Source organism: Cuculus canorus, chromosome 2 (assembly GCF_017976375.1).
Source record: "Cuculus canorus isolate bCucCan1 chromosome 2, bCucCan1.pri, whole genome shotgun sequence".
Classification (NCBI taxonomy): domain Eukaryota; kingdom Metazoa; phylum Chordata; class Aves; order Cuculiformes; family Cuculidae; genus Cuculus; species Cuculus canorus.
In genome coordinates, this window is record NC_071402.1 from 61,025,249 (window position 1) to 61,038,241 (window position 12,993).

General features: G+C 34.6%; 1 protein-coding gene across 17 annotated transcripts in view; it reads right to left on the reverse strand.

Moving 5' to 3' along the window:
* Positions 1 to 4,045: 4,045 nt before the first annotated feature.
* The window catches only part of NETO1 (neuropilin and tolloid like 1), an 81,122-nt gene continuing 72,174 nt past the window's right edge, over positions 4,046 to 12,993 (reverse strand). For 15 of the 17 annotated variants that reach the window (XR_008448595.1, XR_008448592.1, XR_008448591.1 and 12 more), the window contains one exon: positions 4,046 to 11,514. The gene's annotated coding sequence lies outside the window, so the exon portion shown is untranslated. The remainder of the gene's footprint in view (positions 11,515 to 12,993) is intronic. The other 2 variants (XR_008448580.1, XR_008448579.1) reach the window with 2 other exon arrangements.

The window sequence follows — 12,993 nt, forward strand, 5'->3', positions numbered from 1 at the left end:
TGTCTGTGTGTCTGTGTGTCTGTGTGTCTGTGTGTCTGTGTGTGTGCAGTACATTTCCACAGCAAGTTAAGGAAGAATATTTTTTTCTTGGGCAAGTTAGCATGGCAACTGACACCTTCATTCAAGGTCTCAAGTCTCAGGATTCAGTACTTACTAGTATTTGGGATATCCCAGCACTGAACAATGAAACTCATTTCCAATTACATAAACCTATTTGAGACTATCAACTGTGAATCAAAACAATTATTCTGCTTTCTGAGTGTAACCTCTCAGGCTTGATGTGGTTTCTCTTCTAACATGAATCCCTTCTGTACAAAATCAACATTATTATGTGTAGTACTCATAAAATATTTCTCTCTACATTAACAGGATGTTTTATGGCCTAATTTCAAGCATTACATAAAGTATAAAAAATCAGTACTGTTTACCAGCAATATTTCATTCAATATCCCAGTGTGCAATAGCTATTTAAGTAACTAATTTTCACATCAGTGCCTATTTATCCTTTGTTTATATATGAGAAGATTAATTATTTTTCTGTATACTTTTGAGTTATTGTCCTAAATAAAATTTAATCAATGAGAAAACAAACCTCACTGAATTTCCCATGGATTTTTTTTGTTAATTTTCCATCAGAATGCTTTTCTAATGTCTAGCTATTTCACTTCTATTCTCAGCTAATGCACACACATTAATTAGTTCAAAACAACTATCAGTAAGATATTCCTGATGTATTTGAAACAGTGCTAGTTTCATAGGGAGCTACACAGCTAATATCTCTTCAAAGATTCTTAGAAATAAGACTACAGCAACTCTTAGGTGGTCTGTAGATAACATAAAGTTCTCAAGATAACGTGTGCAGTTCCTGAAGAACACACTGTCTGAACTGGGATGATAGGCAAACTACCACACTTCAATGGCATGCTTGAATAAATTTGTGCATTTCATATTACTGTGTTATCTGAAAAAAGAAAAAAAAAAAAAGGAAGAAAAGGAAAAAAAGTTATTTGTTTTAGGTAGACACCAGAAAAGGATGTTTATTGACATGCCTGTAATTTGGTCACTTTGAATTATCACACTCTGTAAAACATATGCAGATTCTTTTTCAACCTGAAGATGTAAATCATCATACGTAATACTAAATACAGTCCTTTTGTAAAAAGCATCCTTCACTCATACAGCTGATCCTCAAAATCCCCATTCATACTTGTACATGTATTTCCCTTCCATGACTTTTCTTGCCAAAGCATTGAAAGGTTTATAGTCTATGCCCTTCATAGTTTGTTAGCTCAACTTTACTGAATTAAAATCTAATAACATAGATGACAGAAACAATTTACACAGTTTAAATGAAAACAATTCCAAAACTGTTTGGCAATTTTATCATAGTATTTTTTTCAAGTATATAAAGCAGCATACCAGCAACTTTCTTTTGTAAGTTAGGAAGAAAAGATTAATTATTGCAGACATTATATTAACATTTTTAATTAATGTTCTTGCATGAAATTTAAGAACTGGCAATAAGAAAATTATAAACTGAAGAGACTAAATCAAATGAAAGAACAAACAAATGTGACATTTATTAGGAAACTATAAAATATAAGAGCGACCTCCAAAAATTAGTAGCCCAAAGTCAACCTCAAGACTGTATTTACAATTTACATATACAGATTTACAGTATAGTTGTGTTATAAACTCCAGTGATGCCAATCTGCCCAACTGAATATAACTTTGTAAAACTTTATAGTGCAACTTGTCAATGTTCAGAGAATTTTTGACCTATACAACATCGTAAAATGCACAAACAGGCCCAATTAGGTTCATACCAATCAAGGGAGATATGAACTGTCACAAGAATCACCTAGTAAGAAATGCAACTTTTTTAAAGAAAGAAAATTTTCAGGTGAAATAGTGATCCCAGTACCATACATACTTCGACTATAAGTTTTGTGTAAAATCTGCATTAGCTGACAAGATTAAAGCACTGAATTTGTAATGGGAAAAGAAAGTTGGGTTAGATAAAAAATAAGAATTCTTGAGGAGTTCCACTATATCATTCTGTTTCCAAAACAGATTTTTCAAGCAGTTCCATTTCCATTTAAGTCCTGTTGCAGTCAGTCAAATGATTCTGCATTTATGTGGTTATTGTAGAGGACAGAACCGCCTTAGAAGCATCAATAATCCCCCATACTATTTGTTCAGTAGAAATTACTAGTTTTGTCAATTGTTATGCTAATTAGACAAATGGATAACTCTTCAGAGATGCCAGATAGAACAAAAATTTCAGAGGCATTTTATTTCTTTATATGCATATTGTTATGCCTAGGAAAGTAGGGTGAAACTCTCTGTTAAAATCTGACAGTTTTTCACTGAATTTTCTACAAAGTACCAGAAAGGAATTGCTTTAGGTTGCTGGCCAGAAAAGGAAGACGTGAGCACCCTTCCATGGAAGGAGGAAGAAGAGAAGAAGGTATCAGAAGTGTCTGGATATGAGGTGTCTCTAAACATCCAGCAGAAATTGTTCAGGCTTCCTCTTCTTCCCTTTAAAATCACTTGTTTTCGAGCTATGGAAATTGCATTTGGCAGTGTGCAATAAGGATTACAGGAAGTCCAACGGCTTCCTCAGCCGCTTCACTTCTGAACCTCTAGCCTTAATTATAAACTTTTTGTTGGTCCTGATCACAAGGTTTAAGGTACTGTTTGTATTGGCTGAAGAGGGAGGCAAAACCCAATTATGCTCAGATATATACATGTATTTCTGAGTTGTTATATTTTTTTCCTTTCATAATCATTGGAGAAGAAGAGGCATTTTGAGGGCATGGTTTATTGGACCAACTTTGAACAACTCTATGGGCATAATAGAAGTGCAATCTGTAAAGGAAATCTTGAGAAAGAAGCTCAGATGTAGAGATAGTCCTGTAGATGTCTAAGTCAGACAACACATAACTAATCAAAACTAAGGAGAAAAAAGCCTTGAAACCATTGCTCAGTCTGTGCTCTCAGACATTCAGAATTTCTGACATTTGCATGCCTTGAAACAGAATTTTTTTCCTTGGAAAGCACATAAGTTCAAGAGGTAGGGGAGGATTTAAATTTTTTCTACTTGCTCTTCCATTTAGGATAATTCTTTAAGATTTAGAAAAGGAAATAAAATAGAGAAGTAATTTAAAATTAATTAATTTAAACAGGAATTTTGAAAATCCCCACTACTTTTTCTTTTTAAAGAAGCCCTTCAGTTTTCTTCCATTTTGTAACATATTTATATCCCTTTTACAGAAATAGAATTCTGAAAATGGTCACTTCTTACAGAAAAAGCTGTGACTTTACATTGTTACTGTTAGTTTTTATTATACTTATTGTTACAGAAATGAAGTCTCTAGTGATAGAACTGTTCTTTATTTCTCAGTGTTAAGGATTCACATACTACAGTTCTGGGAGTTTTAAACTTAAACGCTCCCCTTTCCCTTGGGAACTAAAAAATACTTTATATAATTTATCTGCATCGTTTCTCATAATTTACCAATTGGTGATCATAAATTGCTGCTTTCCAGCAAGTTCTGATTGTGGCCAGCAACGCTTAAACTTTGAGTTTTCTTTACACTGGGTGTTCAACATAAGAAGTAAGCCCCACGCGTAGACATACTCATGAGCAAAGAATGCGTCTTCATCATCTTCTAAGATCTCAGGAAAGGATGCCACTTGTTAACAGCAGATTTTGCTGGGAGTTTGTTCATTTTAGGAAGTAAAGGCCTGATCCAAACCCCGCTGAAGTCAATGGAAAAAGACTCCCATTGACTACAATGGGCTCTGGATCATGCCCTATGTCCAATCTCTTCATTAGTGCAGGATTAATTATAAGATGTCTTTCCAGTAGCCTGGAGTAGCTAAGGTCCTGGCATTTTCAGCTGAAAAATTTCACCTTAGATTGCCATTCACTGGAATTTGAAAGGTGAACTCAAGGTCTTTTTGAGTGACAAAATAACCTTAACTGAGGGCATTTCAGTTCCTAGTTATATTCAGTCCCACCAGTTCAGTCAAAATCCTAATGAAAAAAAACAGCAAGAACAAGTGAAGCCACAGAAATATATGCTGTTCAGTGCATATTTCAGAAACACAGTGTAGGCTCTGATTTGATCAATGAAAAGACACACTTTGATGCTTTTGGAGAGATGAGCATGGAGTCTGACTGCACAGGCCAAGTTAAAAGACTATAGCACAGATTTGTGGTTTTCTTTCTTTTTAAACAGTTTTCACAGTTTGCATAAGAAAGTACAATCAGTTCATAAACAGTGAAAAGCAGTAGAAAGATGTTAGCATAAATAGTAATAGTCTTAAGTTCTCAGATCTTGCAGATGTGAAATGTGAACATTATGTCAGTACAAACTTTGTCAGGCAGATAGTAAATAAATAGAATTACTATAGTGTTATTAAATTACGCATAAAAATATATCTGTAGTATGATCAGTTTTATATAAAATAAAAATCTGAACAGACATTTTCTACTTTTATTTTTTAAGATTTGTATCTCTGATAAAACACTGCACAGATCAGCCTTCTACAATATCTCTAGCATTATCCATCACTCACATTTTATGAAATTACCATTAGCAGTACTTTATATTTTACTTTGTTTATTCATATGGACAAGAACAGTTCAAAACCTGAAGCATTTTCTTTTGCAATTAATTATTACTTGTTCCACTAAAAAATATCATCCAGGCTGCCACGTACTTTATAATAAAGATCTTTGAAAAGTTATATTCTAGCTCTTAAAAAAAAAAAATCAATGTAAGTTTACCATTATTTCTATAGAATTTCCTATTAACAGATCAGTTCGTTCACTGATCTCTAAATGCTTGCAAGCATGTCACCATCCTCTCACAAGCTAGTGAAACAGACTAATTTAAGCTAAGTTTTGAGCTGAAGAAGAAGTGGGTTTACCTTCACTTTTACTTCAGATATTTTACCAGAGCCATTACTGCAATACTGTTTGACCACTCAGGTTTAGCTTTAAGCAACTGCTTATAACAATCATACCAATTAATTTTAGAGTTAAAGGAAGCAGATCTTAAACATCTACATCAAAATATTACACTTTTCCAGAGGAACAGATTTACGTTGCATATGTGAAAGTTCAAACTTGCTCATCCAAGGATTCTCTCAAAATATGGAAAAGAACTCAGGTTTGAATCAATAGTATGAATCATCTCAGACTTTCTCTTAGAAACACCTGAATATTATAATAGAATGATGTAGTTTAGATCTGTTTTTTCCTTGTTGAATTAAAAAATAATAATCACATTATTGTTTGCTATAAAATAAACATATAATTTTACAAATCTTTGTGGTTTCTGGCAAAAGAAAATCTGCTTTGCTGTAGAGCATAACTTTAATCATATCCAAAACTCACATAGTCATGAGTGACTTCAAGGAACACCTCATTTGAGATAAATGTCCGGGACTTGGATTTATTTTCCTTCTTCATCTAATCAGTTCTGGCCACACAGATTACTTCAGCTTAGAATCTAGTATTTACTAACACCAAAGCTAACCTAATTGCATGCTTGTTGAACAAATGAAGTACAAAGCCTGTTTTCAGTTTTACTCAATATCTCAATACTCCATATTTCATTCTTGTTTAAACTGATATCTAGTCAGTACTGTTTCATTCAAACTTTAGTCTCTTAAACTTGATGGAGAAAATGAAAGCTTTCCACCACCTGGTCAAGGTGAAAAAAGAGAATTCATGCATTTTACGTGCTGTTGGTTGAAGCCGATACAGGCAATATAAAGCTTCACATCTATTTGTTTAAATAAAAGACGTTAATTTGCTTTAATGTGATTTTCAATTTGTCCAAGGATTTCCATTTACTGCTTTCCAGATGAAAGACATGGCTATAATCAGCAAGATCAATAGACATCAAAGCTCTTTGAGAAAGGTTTAACGACTGCTTGCTTAAGGCATATATGGCTTAGCTACTAGAATTACCCTGGGTCATTGGGTTATAAATAACATCTTGATCTATGGCTCCCATTTCATTTAACTAAACAAATGCTAAATTCCTGCCCCTAGAGTCTCACAGTGACACTGGCCAAAATTCAAACCCTGGAAGTTGTCCAGGAGGTACAGTGCATAGATAACATCCCCTGCTATTTATTTTGAGATAGAAGGGAAAAGTATTAGTCAGGATACAATACATTGCTGAAGAGGATTTCACAGCACAATGCTGTATTGAGAAAAACTCTTTTTTGCCCTTGCTATATCTACAGCAAAGAACTTAAAACGTGCAAGAGGGTGCTCCAACACCCTTAGCAGAGGAAAACATTAATGTAATGATACATTCTATGCATTCTTTAAGCTAGTTCTAAACTCAACACTTTGATAACGGTATTTGTATTTTAAATAGATTGTTTTCAGTAGTTCTGAAGTTTTCAGTTTCTATATACATCTCAGACAGAAATTTCAGATCAGTCTGTAGTGTTCCTTAGAGACCCACAGAAATCGATAAACAAGGCCATAATGAATTCACAAGACAGTTTTATCATTAGAAACCTTCTATGCAGCTGACAGTTTAATTCATACAAGTAGTGAGAATTGCTGTCATGCATCTGACATCCTACACTGTGTAATTTATTTTTTTTTAGAATAAAAAAAGTTATTAGACTTAATTACACACCATTAGAAATAACATAACTGACTTGGCAAGTAGTAGATGGGATGGGATTTTACTTTCTCCTCTTCTGTCCCCCTCCAGTTATTAAATCCAACTAAAAATTTGGGATTTTTTTCATTAATTTTTAGATGCCCAGAAAGGTCTTCAACTATCATCTTGCTTATACCAATATGCTGTGTCTGCACAGCAGAGAGACAACTAATGTGTTTTTTTGACCTTGTACATCAGGCCTAAGTCAATAGGGGCAGTGCAAAGTCTTCACTCAGACCAAAGTTATTATTTTCAAAGGCATATCTAAAAGAAGGGCAATATACGTTCATTCAAGAATTAGCCAGGTGGTATTACCGGTACATATGCCGCACCCAAAAATTACAGGGTTACTAGAAAAAAATCTGAATCAAAATCAAGCCAAATAATTCTCCTTCTCTTCTTCTTTTCATCACTGAAGTAAATATCTTCATAAAAGAACATACCAGCATTTAAGTATGGTTTTAGAGGTGTTGCTTTGCCCACATCTCTTCCTTTGTGTTCTTATCACTGGTAACACATTCTTTTCACCTGTATTGTCAGTTCTAGCAACGAAAGCTACAAATTGGATCAAATGTCATTACTTTTATTTGTCAGTGATGTAAAATAATAAGCAGTGATCTGACAGGTTTAAACAGAAGAATGAATTGATAAGAATGTAACGAGGCTTCAGAAATGAAACAAACTGTCAGTAATATTAATCTTGTTTTCACAATGGACGTTCTGTGAAATAGAAAGGAAGTGTATTTTCTCTGAAGTGCCTTGATGACAACCAATACTCTTATTAATCAAATGCATTCTTTTTAAAAAGAAACTAAAATAGGAGAAAGAGTGCATATTTGCCCTCATATCCCTTATTTGTCATCTCATTTCCCAATTAATCCTCAGAAAATACATTTAGGCCTCTACCGGAAAAAAAATTACATTCATTTTTTTTCTTTCTTTAGAAAACATCAACACTGATGCATATCTTGAAAAGTATTAGAATAAAACACACCTCCCTTATCTACACACAAAGGAACTCTTAATTAAAACTTAATAAAGGACTGAAGAAAAAGCAAGAACACAATATCAAGGGGCAGGTAGACAAGAAGGAAGCATTCACCCAAAGATATTTAATATTTTAATTCATTATCTGGAAGAAATCAGAAACTGAGTGTTATGAGTCTGATTCTAACCTTATTAAAGTCAGTGGCAAAAAGCCCAGTGAGTTCAATGGGGCCAGGATGAAGCTCTAATTGAATTAGAAATGGATTTCAGATAAAATATGTTATATTCTTCCCTTCATCTTCCCATTCTAGCAGAAAGAAATAAGAAAGATTTATTGAAATCTGTCACAGAGGAAGGTAATTGAGTTTGATTTGACTTGGACCAAAAGAAATAAGTACTCACAAGGAAAATAACTTTGACTATGAATTCATTGAAATAACAATGCTGGATAGTTATGTTTCCAATAAAAGCTTACTGTCCTATTGAAGTGTCTAAAACCTGTCCTACACTAAAACCTGAGACGTCTAAGAAGGAACTGCCCAAAGAAGCCTTCACTTCCTTCACTGGATGCAGGGCGGTTTACTGGTCACTGGTCATTACTGGTGAAAGAGCAGTAATAATAGGACAGGAAAGTACTTCCATTTCCCTCTGTTAACCACACTGCCTCATGCTCTTATTCCTCCAGCTGCTTCTGTTTGCTGCCACCTCCTTTGATCTTGGTCATCTATGAGAGTGACTGAGCTGGGAGGAAGGGAGACTCAGCTATCTAAGGCATATACTGGGGAGCAGCTCCTTTTCTGTAGGGATTTTCTTCCAGCCTTCAGAAGCAGAAACTTCCAATTTCTATTGAAATAGCAGAACTGAAATATGGAAAGCCAAGTGCAGTACTGAGTCTCACTCTTTAACTGGAAGGTTTCAGGTAGTGTTACCTAAAGCTGTGAATTCAAGTAACTTAATGGAAATAGTTAATTATTCTAAAACTAATCACCTGCAAGTGCAACACTGTAGCTGTTCTTGCATAGTTTTCTGTTAAATTACTCTCCTAAGAGCTATTTCTTCTATGTTAAAGACAGCCATTCATTAGAACAAGAGGGAAACTGAAGGGAGAGGAGTCACTAAGAATCCAACTACTTGGCCCAGTGGTTAAAGGCAACTTTCTTCTGGGTGGGAGACTAAACATGCAACCTCCTGGATTCCAAAGGAAAGACCAATTCCATTTCATGAAAACCAATACAGATGAACAATCACCTATTAATAAATCAGAAGAATGTCAAATAGCTTGACTCTACCACTCAAAATCTTTTTGATGGCAGCAAAAGTACTTTTTCAGAAGAAGGACTTTATTTACAGTGCTTTGGTTTCTGATGTAAAATAGGATTAATGAGTCCAACACTCTTGTAGTTTCTCAGACAAGGCTGTTCCCTTCCCTACTTTCCTGCAGTGGCACTGACTTGGGAAAATGCCAAGTACCCATCATTCCCTTTGGCTTCTGCTATATTTATCCCAGTAAGGGTCCAACCCGTCCACGATGATCTTGAAGCAACATTTGGCTTTGAGACACTACATACCTTTGACTAACAGGTTTTAACATTTATTATGAGTGATTGAAAGACATAAAACTCAATAGTGAAACACAAATAGAGCAAGCGAAGAGTTTCTTTAGCCATGATTTGGTTGAACAGTTGTTTTCTAAGTATCACAAAGTTTCAGTCACATCTTTTTTTCCCCCAGAATAAAACACTACCAGCATCCTTAGAAAGCAAACTGATATATCTTTTTAATTTATGTTCATCATCATAGCAATGGAAATACATTTTGTAATGCCAAGCATAAAATGTTCCAGAAATGGATGAAAACCTTCCTTTGTATTTCTCTGTCCATCTTCTTTGTGCAATATCAGTCCAAATACTTGCAATATTACCTTGGGCACATTTGCAGTTTTCAGCAATCTGACGATTGATTATTGCTCTCTGGGGACATATTAGCTCCTATCTTCATGAGTATCCAAGTACCTGTGAGATATACATATGCATATTAAGTGATGGAAAGAATGCCATATTATAAAATTGATTGCATATGTCAGCATATGCACATTTTTGCAAATTAGTCTGCAAATTTGTCTGCATTAAACTCCACTATATGCATGACTGGGGAGAGCAGAGGGATTCATGACTTTTGTTCAAATTTGAGCTTCCTGCACATTTTTAATTTAGAATGTATTTCCTGTTGAAAACAGCAAAGGGAAAATGCTGTAATATTCTCTTATCGTGTTTATTGGATTTATGAATTTTATGAAACTTCAATAACAGACTTGGGGGAAGCTTGCATAAGCATCAGCATTACATGTTATGATGAAAAGCCTGTATCAGCACAGTATTCTCCCCAAACAATATATCATTCAAGCAGTAGATGTAGAGGTAAGCATTACTGTTATCATGAAAGAAAAAAATCTGGCTTATGCTTTTGTTCTTTCTTTGTCCTTCACAATGCTTGTTATTATTTTAGACATCGGCATAGAAAAAAAGGACAACTTCAAGCTCCTCAGAAATAACTCTGGGCTGCTTTTCCACTAAAAGGTCCTTTTCCAGACGTCTGTGGATTGGGTCCTTGAACGTGGCCATATATTACATCATTGCATTTTTCCCCTTCAAACAATGCACTATGATTGCAATACTGGCTAGATGCCACAGCTATGAAAGGTTTTGCTAGACTAAACAGTAGCTCCATAGCATAGTTCCCATTTCTAAATGATCTATAAAATGCAGAGGAAACTGTTGGAACTGTCTGGCTAACAGCTTTCAAAAGTATTTAGGAATGTAGAGAATTCATAGTTCTTAGAACTAGATGATGCAAGCATAACTAAAATGTTAGCAGACAATGCCTGATCCATATATAAAAACAAACCCCATAAACTCATTAGAGGATCTGCAAATTGATCAAAAGGAACAAAAGTGGCTCCACTCTGTGGTATACTGTACATTAATTTTATGCATAAGTGTAGAATAGCCTATTTACTTACCACTGTTGGGGTTTTGGATGGTTTTTTTTTTTCTCCTTTTACAGCCTCCTTTGCTTTTCACTTTCTCTTCTATGTACTTTGCTATTGAGGATAATAAGGCATGTTCTCACATAGTGAAAATACAAGTATGCCATAAACCTGGCTAGCTGGAATTTTAGAGTTTTATCTCCTCTAGCAGTAGAATGATCCATGTGGCTATAGACTCAGGTTGTTCTTCACACTGAGAAAATATTTTAGCAATATTCAGGTGCAAAGTTTTTATTTTCTGACTCAGCTGGTATTCATCACTGACAAGTCAGGTCCAAGCTGGATAACAGTCCCTGAGAGGCTTGAGGAGCTTTAAAATATTAATTAATATTGGCGTGGTGGGAGTGGTGAAGGGTACAATAATTTAGTTCTTCAGAGCTTCATGTTCAATCTAAATATCATTTGAGCCATGCCATTCAACAAGAAATACTTCAGATAGGTGTTTATCAATGAACATGGCTCAAGAATGCTGAAGAAAATTCAAATGGAGGGATAGAACTTATTTTAAATTAAATTAACTACTCTGTTATTTCTGAGACTGATACAGACAACACAGATACATTGTTAGGTCTTAACCAGACCAAGTTCTCCATCATATACTAAACTCTCTTATTACCATCATAACTGAAGGTGGGATTTTCAAAAATGATAACACGTCTGTCATGAAGAGCATTGTCTCTGAATAATCAGCCCATTTCTTGTCATCAGCAGCAGAGGGGCTGAGCCCACCTTCACAAATTGGATGATACGATCTTGATTCAGGAACTAGACAAGAATCTCAATAAGAAAAGGAGTTTCTTAGTGACTTCATTAGGTATTACTCCTTGGTATGCAGCAGCTTCAAACCATACGCTTTATTGTAAGGGAACCAAAGGGTGATGTTAAGTTTTGCAATTTTTCAGGGTAGGATCCAGGTTCAGAAACACACACCATACTTCTGAAAGTTTTCACTACTATGATCTACTTCCATTGCTTCTTAAAGATTGCATTTTATACCTCCTATTTAAATGTTTCATTTAGCATGATGCACCGATTCCACAGAATGGAGCCTGTGCAGTCTTTTTGACTAATTCAGAGACAGAATAATCACATACCATTAAAGAAGTTCCTATGTGTTCCCTTTCTCTTCTGAAACTACTTCAAGCAGATGTGTGTTTAAAACTTTATGCTGTATAAAGTTTATGTCCCCGTTAAGATGTCCAAAAAAGTTTATGCCTGTTGAAATTCCTGTCTTTTGATCAAAGCCAGTTGCATAATAACATCTTAGAAAACTAAAATCATGCAGAGCTTCCAGAGTAATTGCATGTTTTTATTTTTATGCATCTTGAATCTAATCTTCTTCCAGCAGTACATTAAGTGATTCAGCTAGACTCTAATGACATCTGATAGCCTTTTTAAAGAAAACATTATATATTATCACATCAATCTTTTTTTCCTTTTGAGACCCCACAAAGATAAGCCATTGAATTCCAAAAGAGATGCTCCTTCAGCAGACCTATGCAAAGTTTGTATTACAAAAGGGGAAGGAGGAGTAAAACTGAGAATTCTTGCAGACTGTAAGAAGAATCATCGACCTGAAAACATTAGCATATAAAATAATAATAATGTCACGTTATCTTTTCTCCCTTTCAAGAACTGAACTTTTTCGACATTAATATCACTCTTTTTTTTTTCAATCACCAGTGTGATGGAGATATTAACAAATGGTGATGTCATATTCATATTATTTCTAATAATTTAAGTTATAACTAGCTAAATGATGCTCAGTATTTGCCTAGATTGGTGTAGATTTTCCACCCAAACACGAAAAGCTAACACAATCCTTGATGTCACTAAAGTTACGCTCAAATGACAGCATAAGTCTCTGGGTCTATATCTTTTCAATGCAACTTATATAACAGTTGAAGAAATGCTTCCTGCAGGCAACACTGTAATGCACTATCTCATTGCTAAAGAGCTGCCAGATGTGCTCAGAATGTCAAACAAAACCACCCCATGGGTGTTTTCTACACCAAAACAATCAGTAGAATGTGGGAGTGAAAAAAGTATTAAAGGAATTAAAAATTTCTTCTAACTGGCAAGGAAAAAACAAAATGCAGGGACTTTCTTCTGAAAAAAATGAAGAAAATTCTTTCTGGTCTGCAAAATGTGTTATATTTAAAATGTGTCTCAAAATAAAGGAGATGGGCTCTTTGCTACAAATTTGTAAATACTACATTTATCATTTTAAACTGGAATACAAATATAAAATCATTC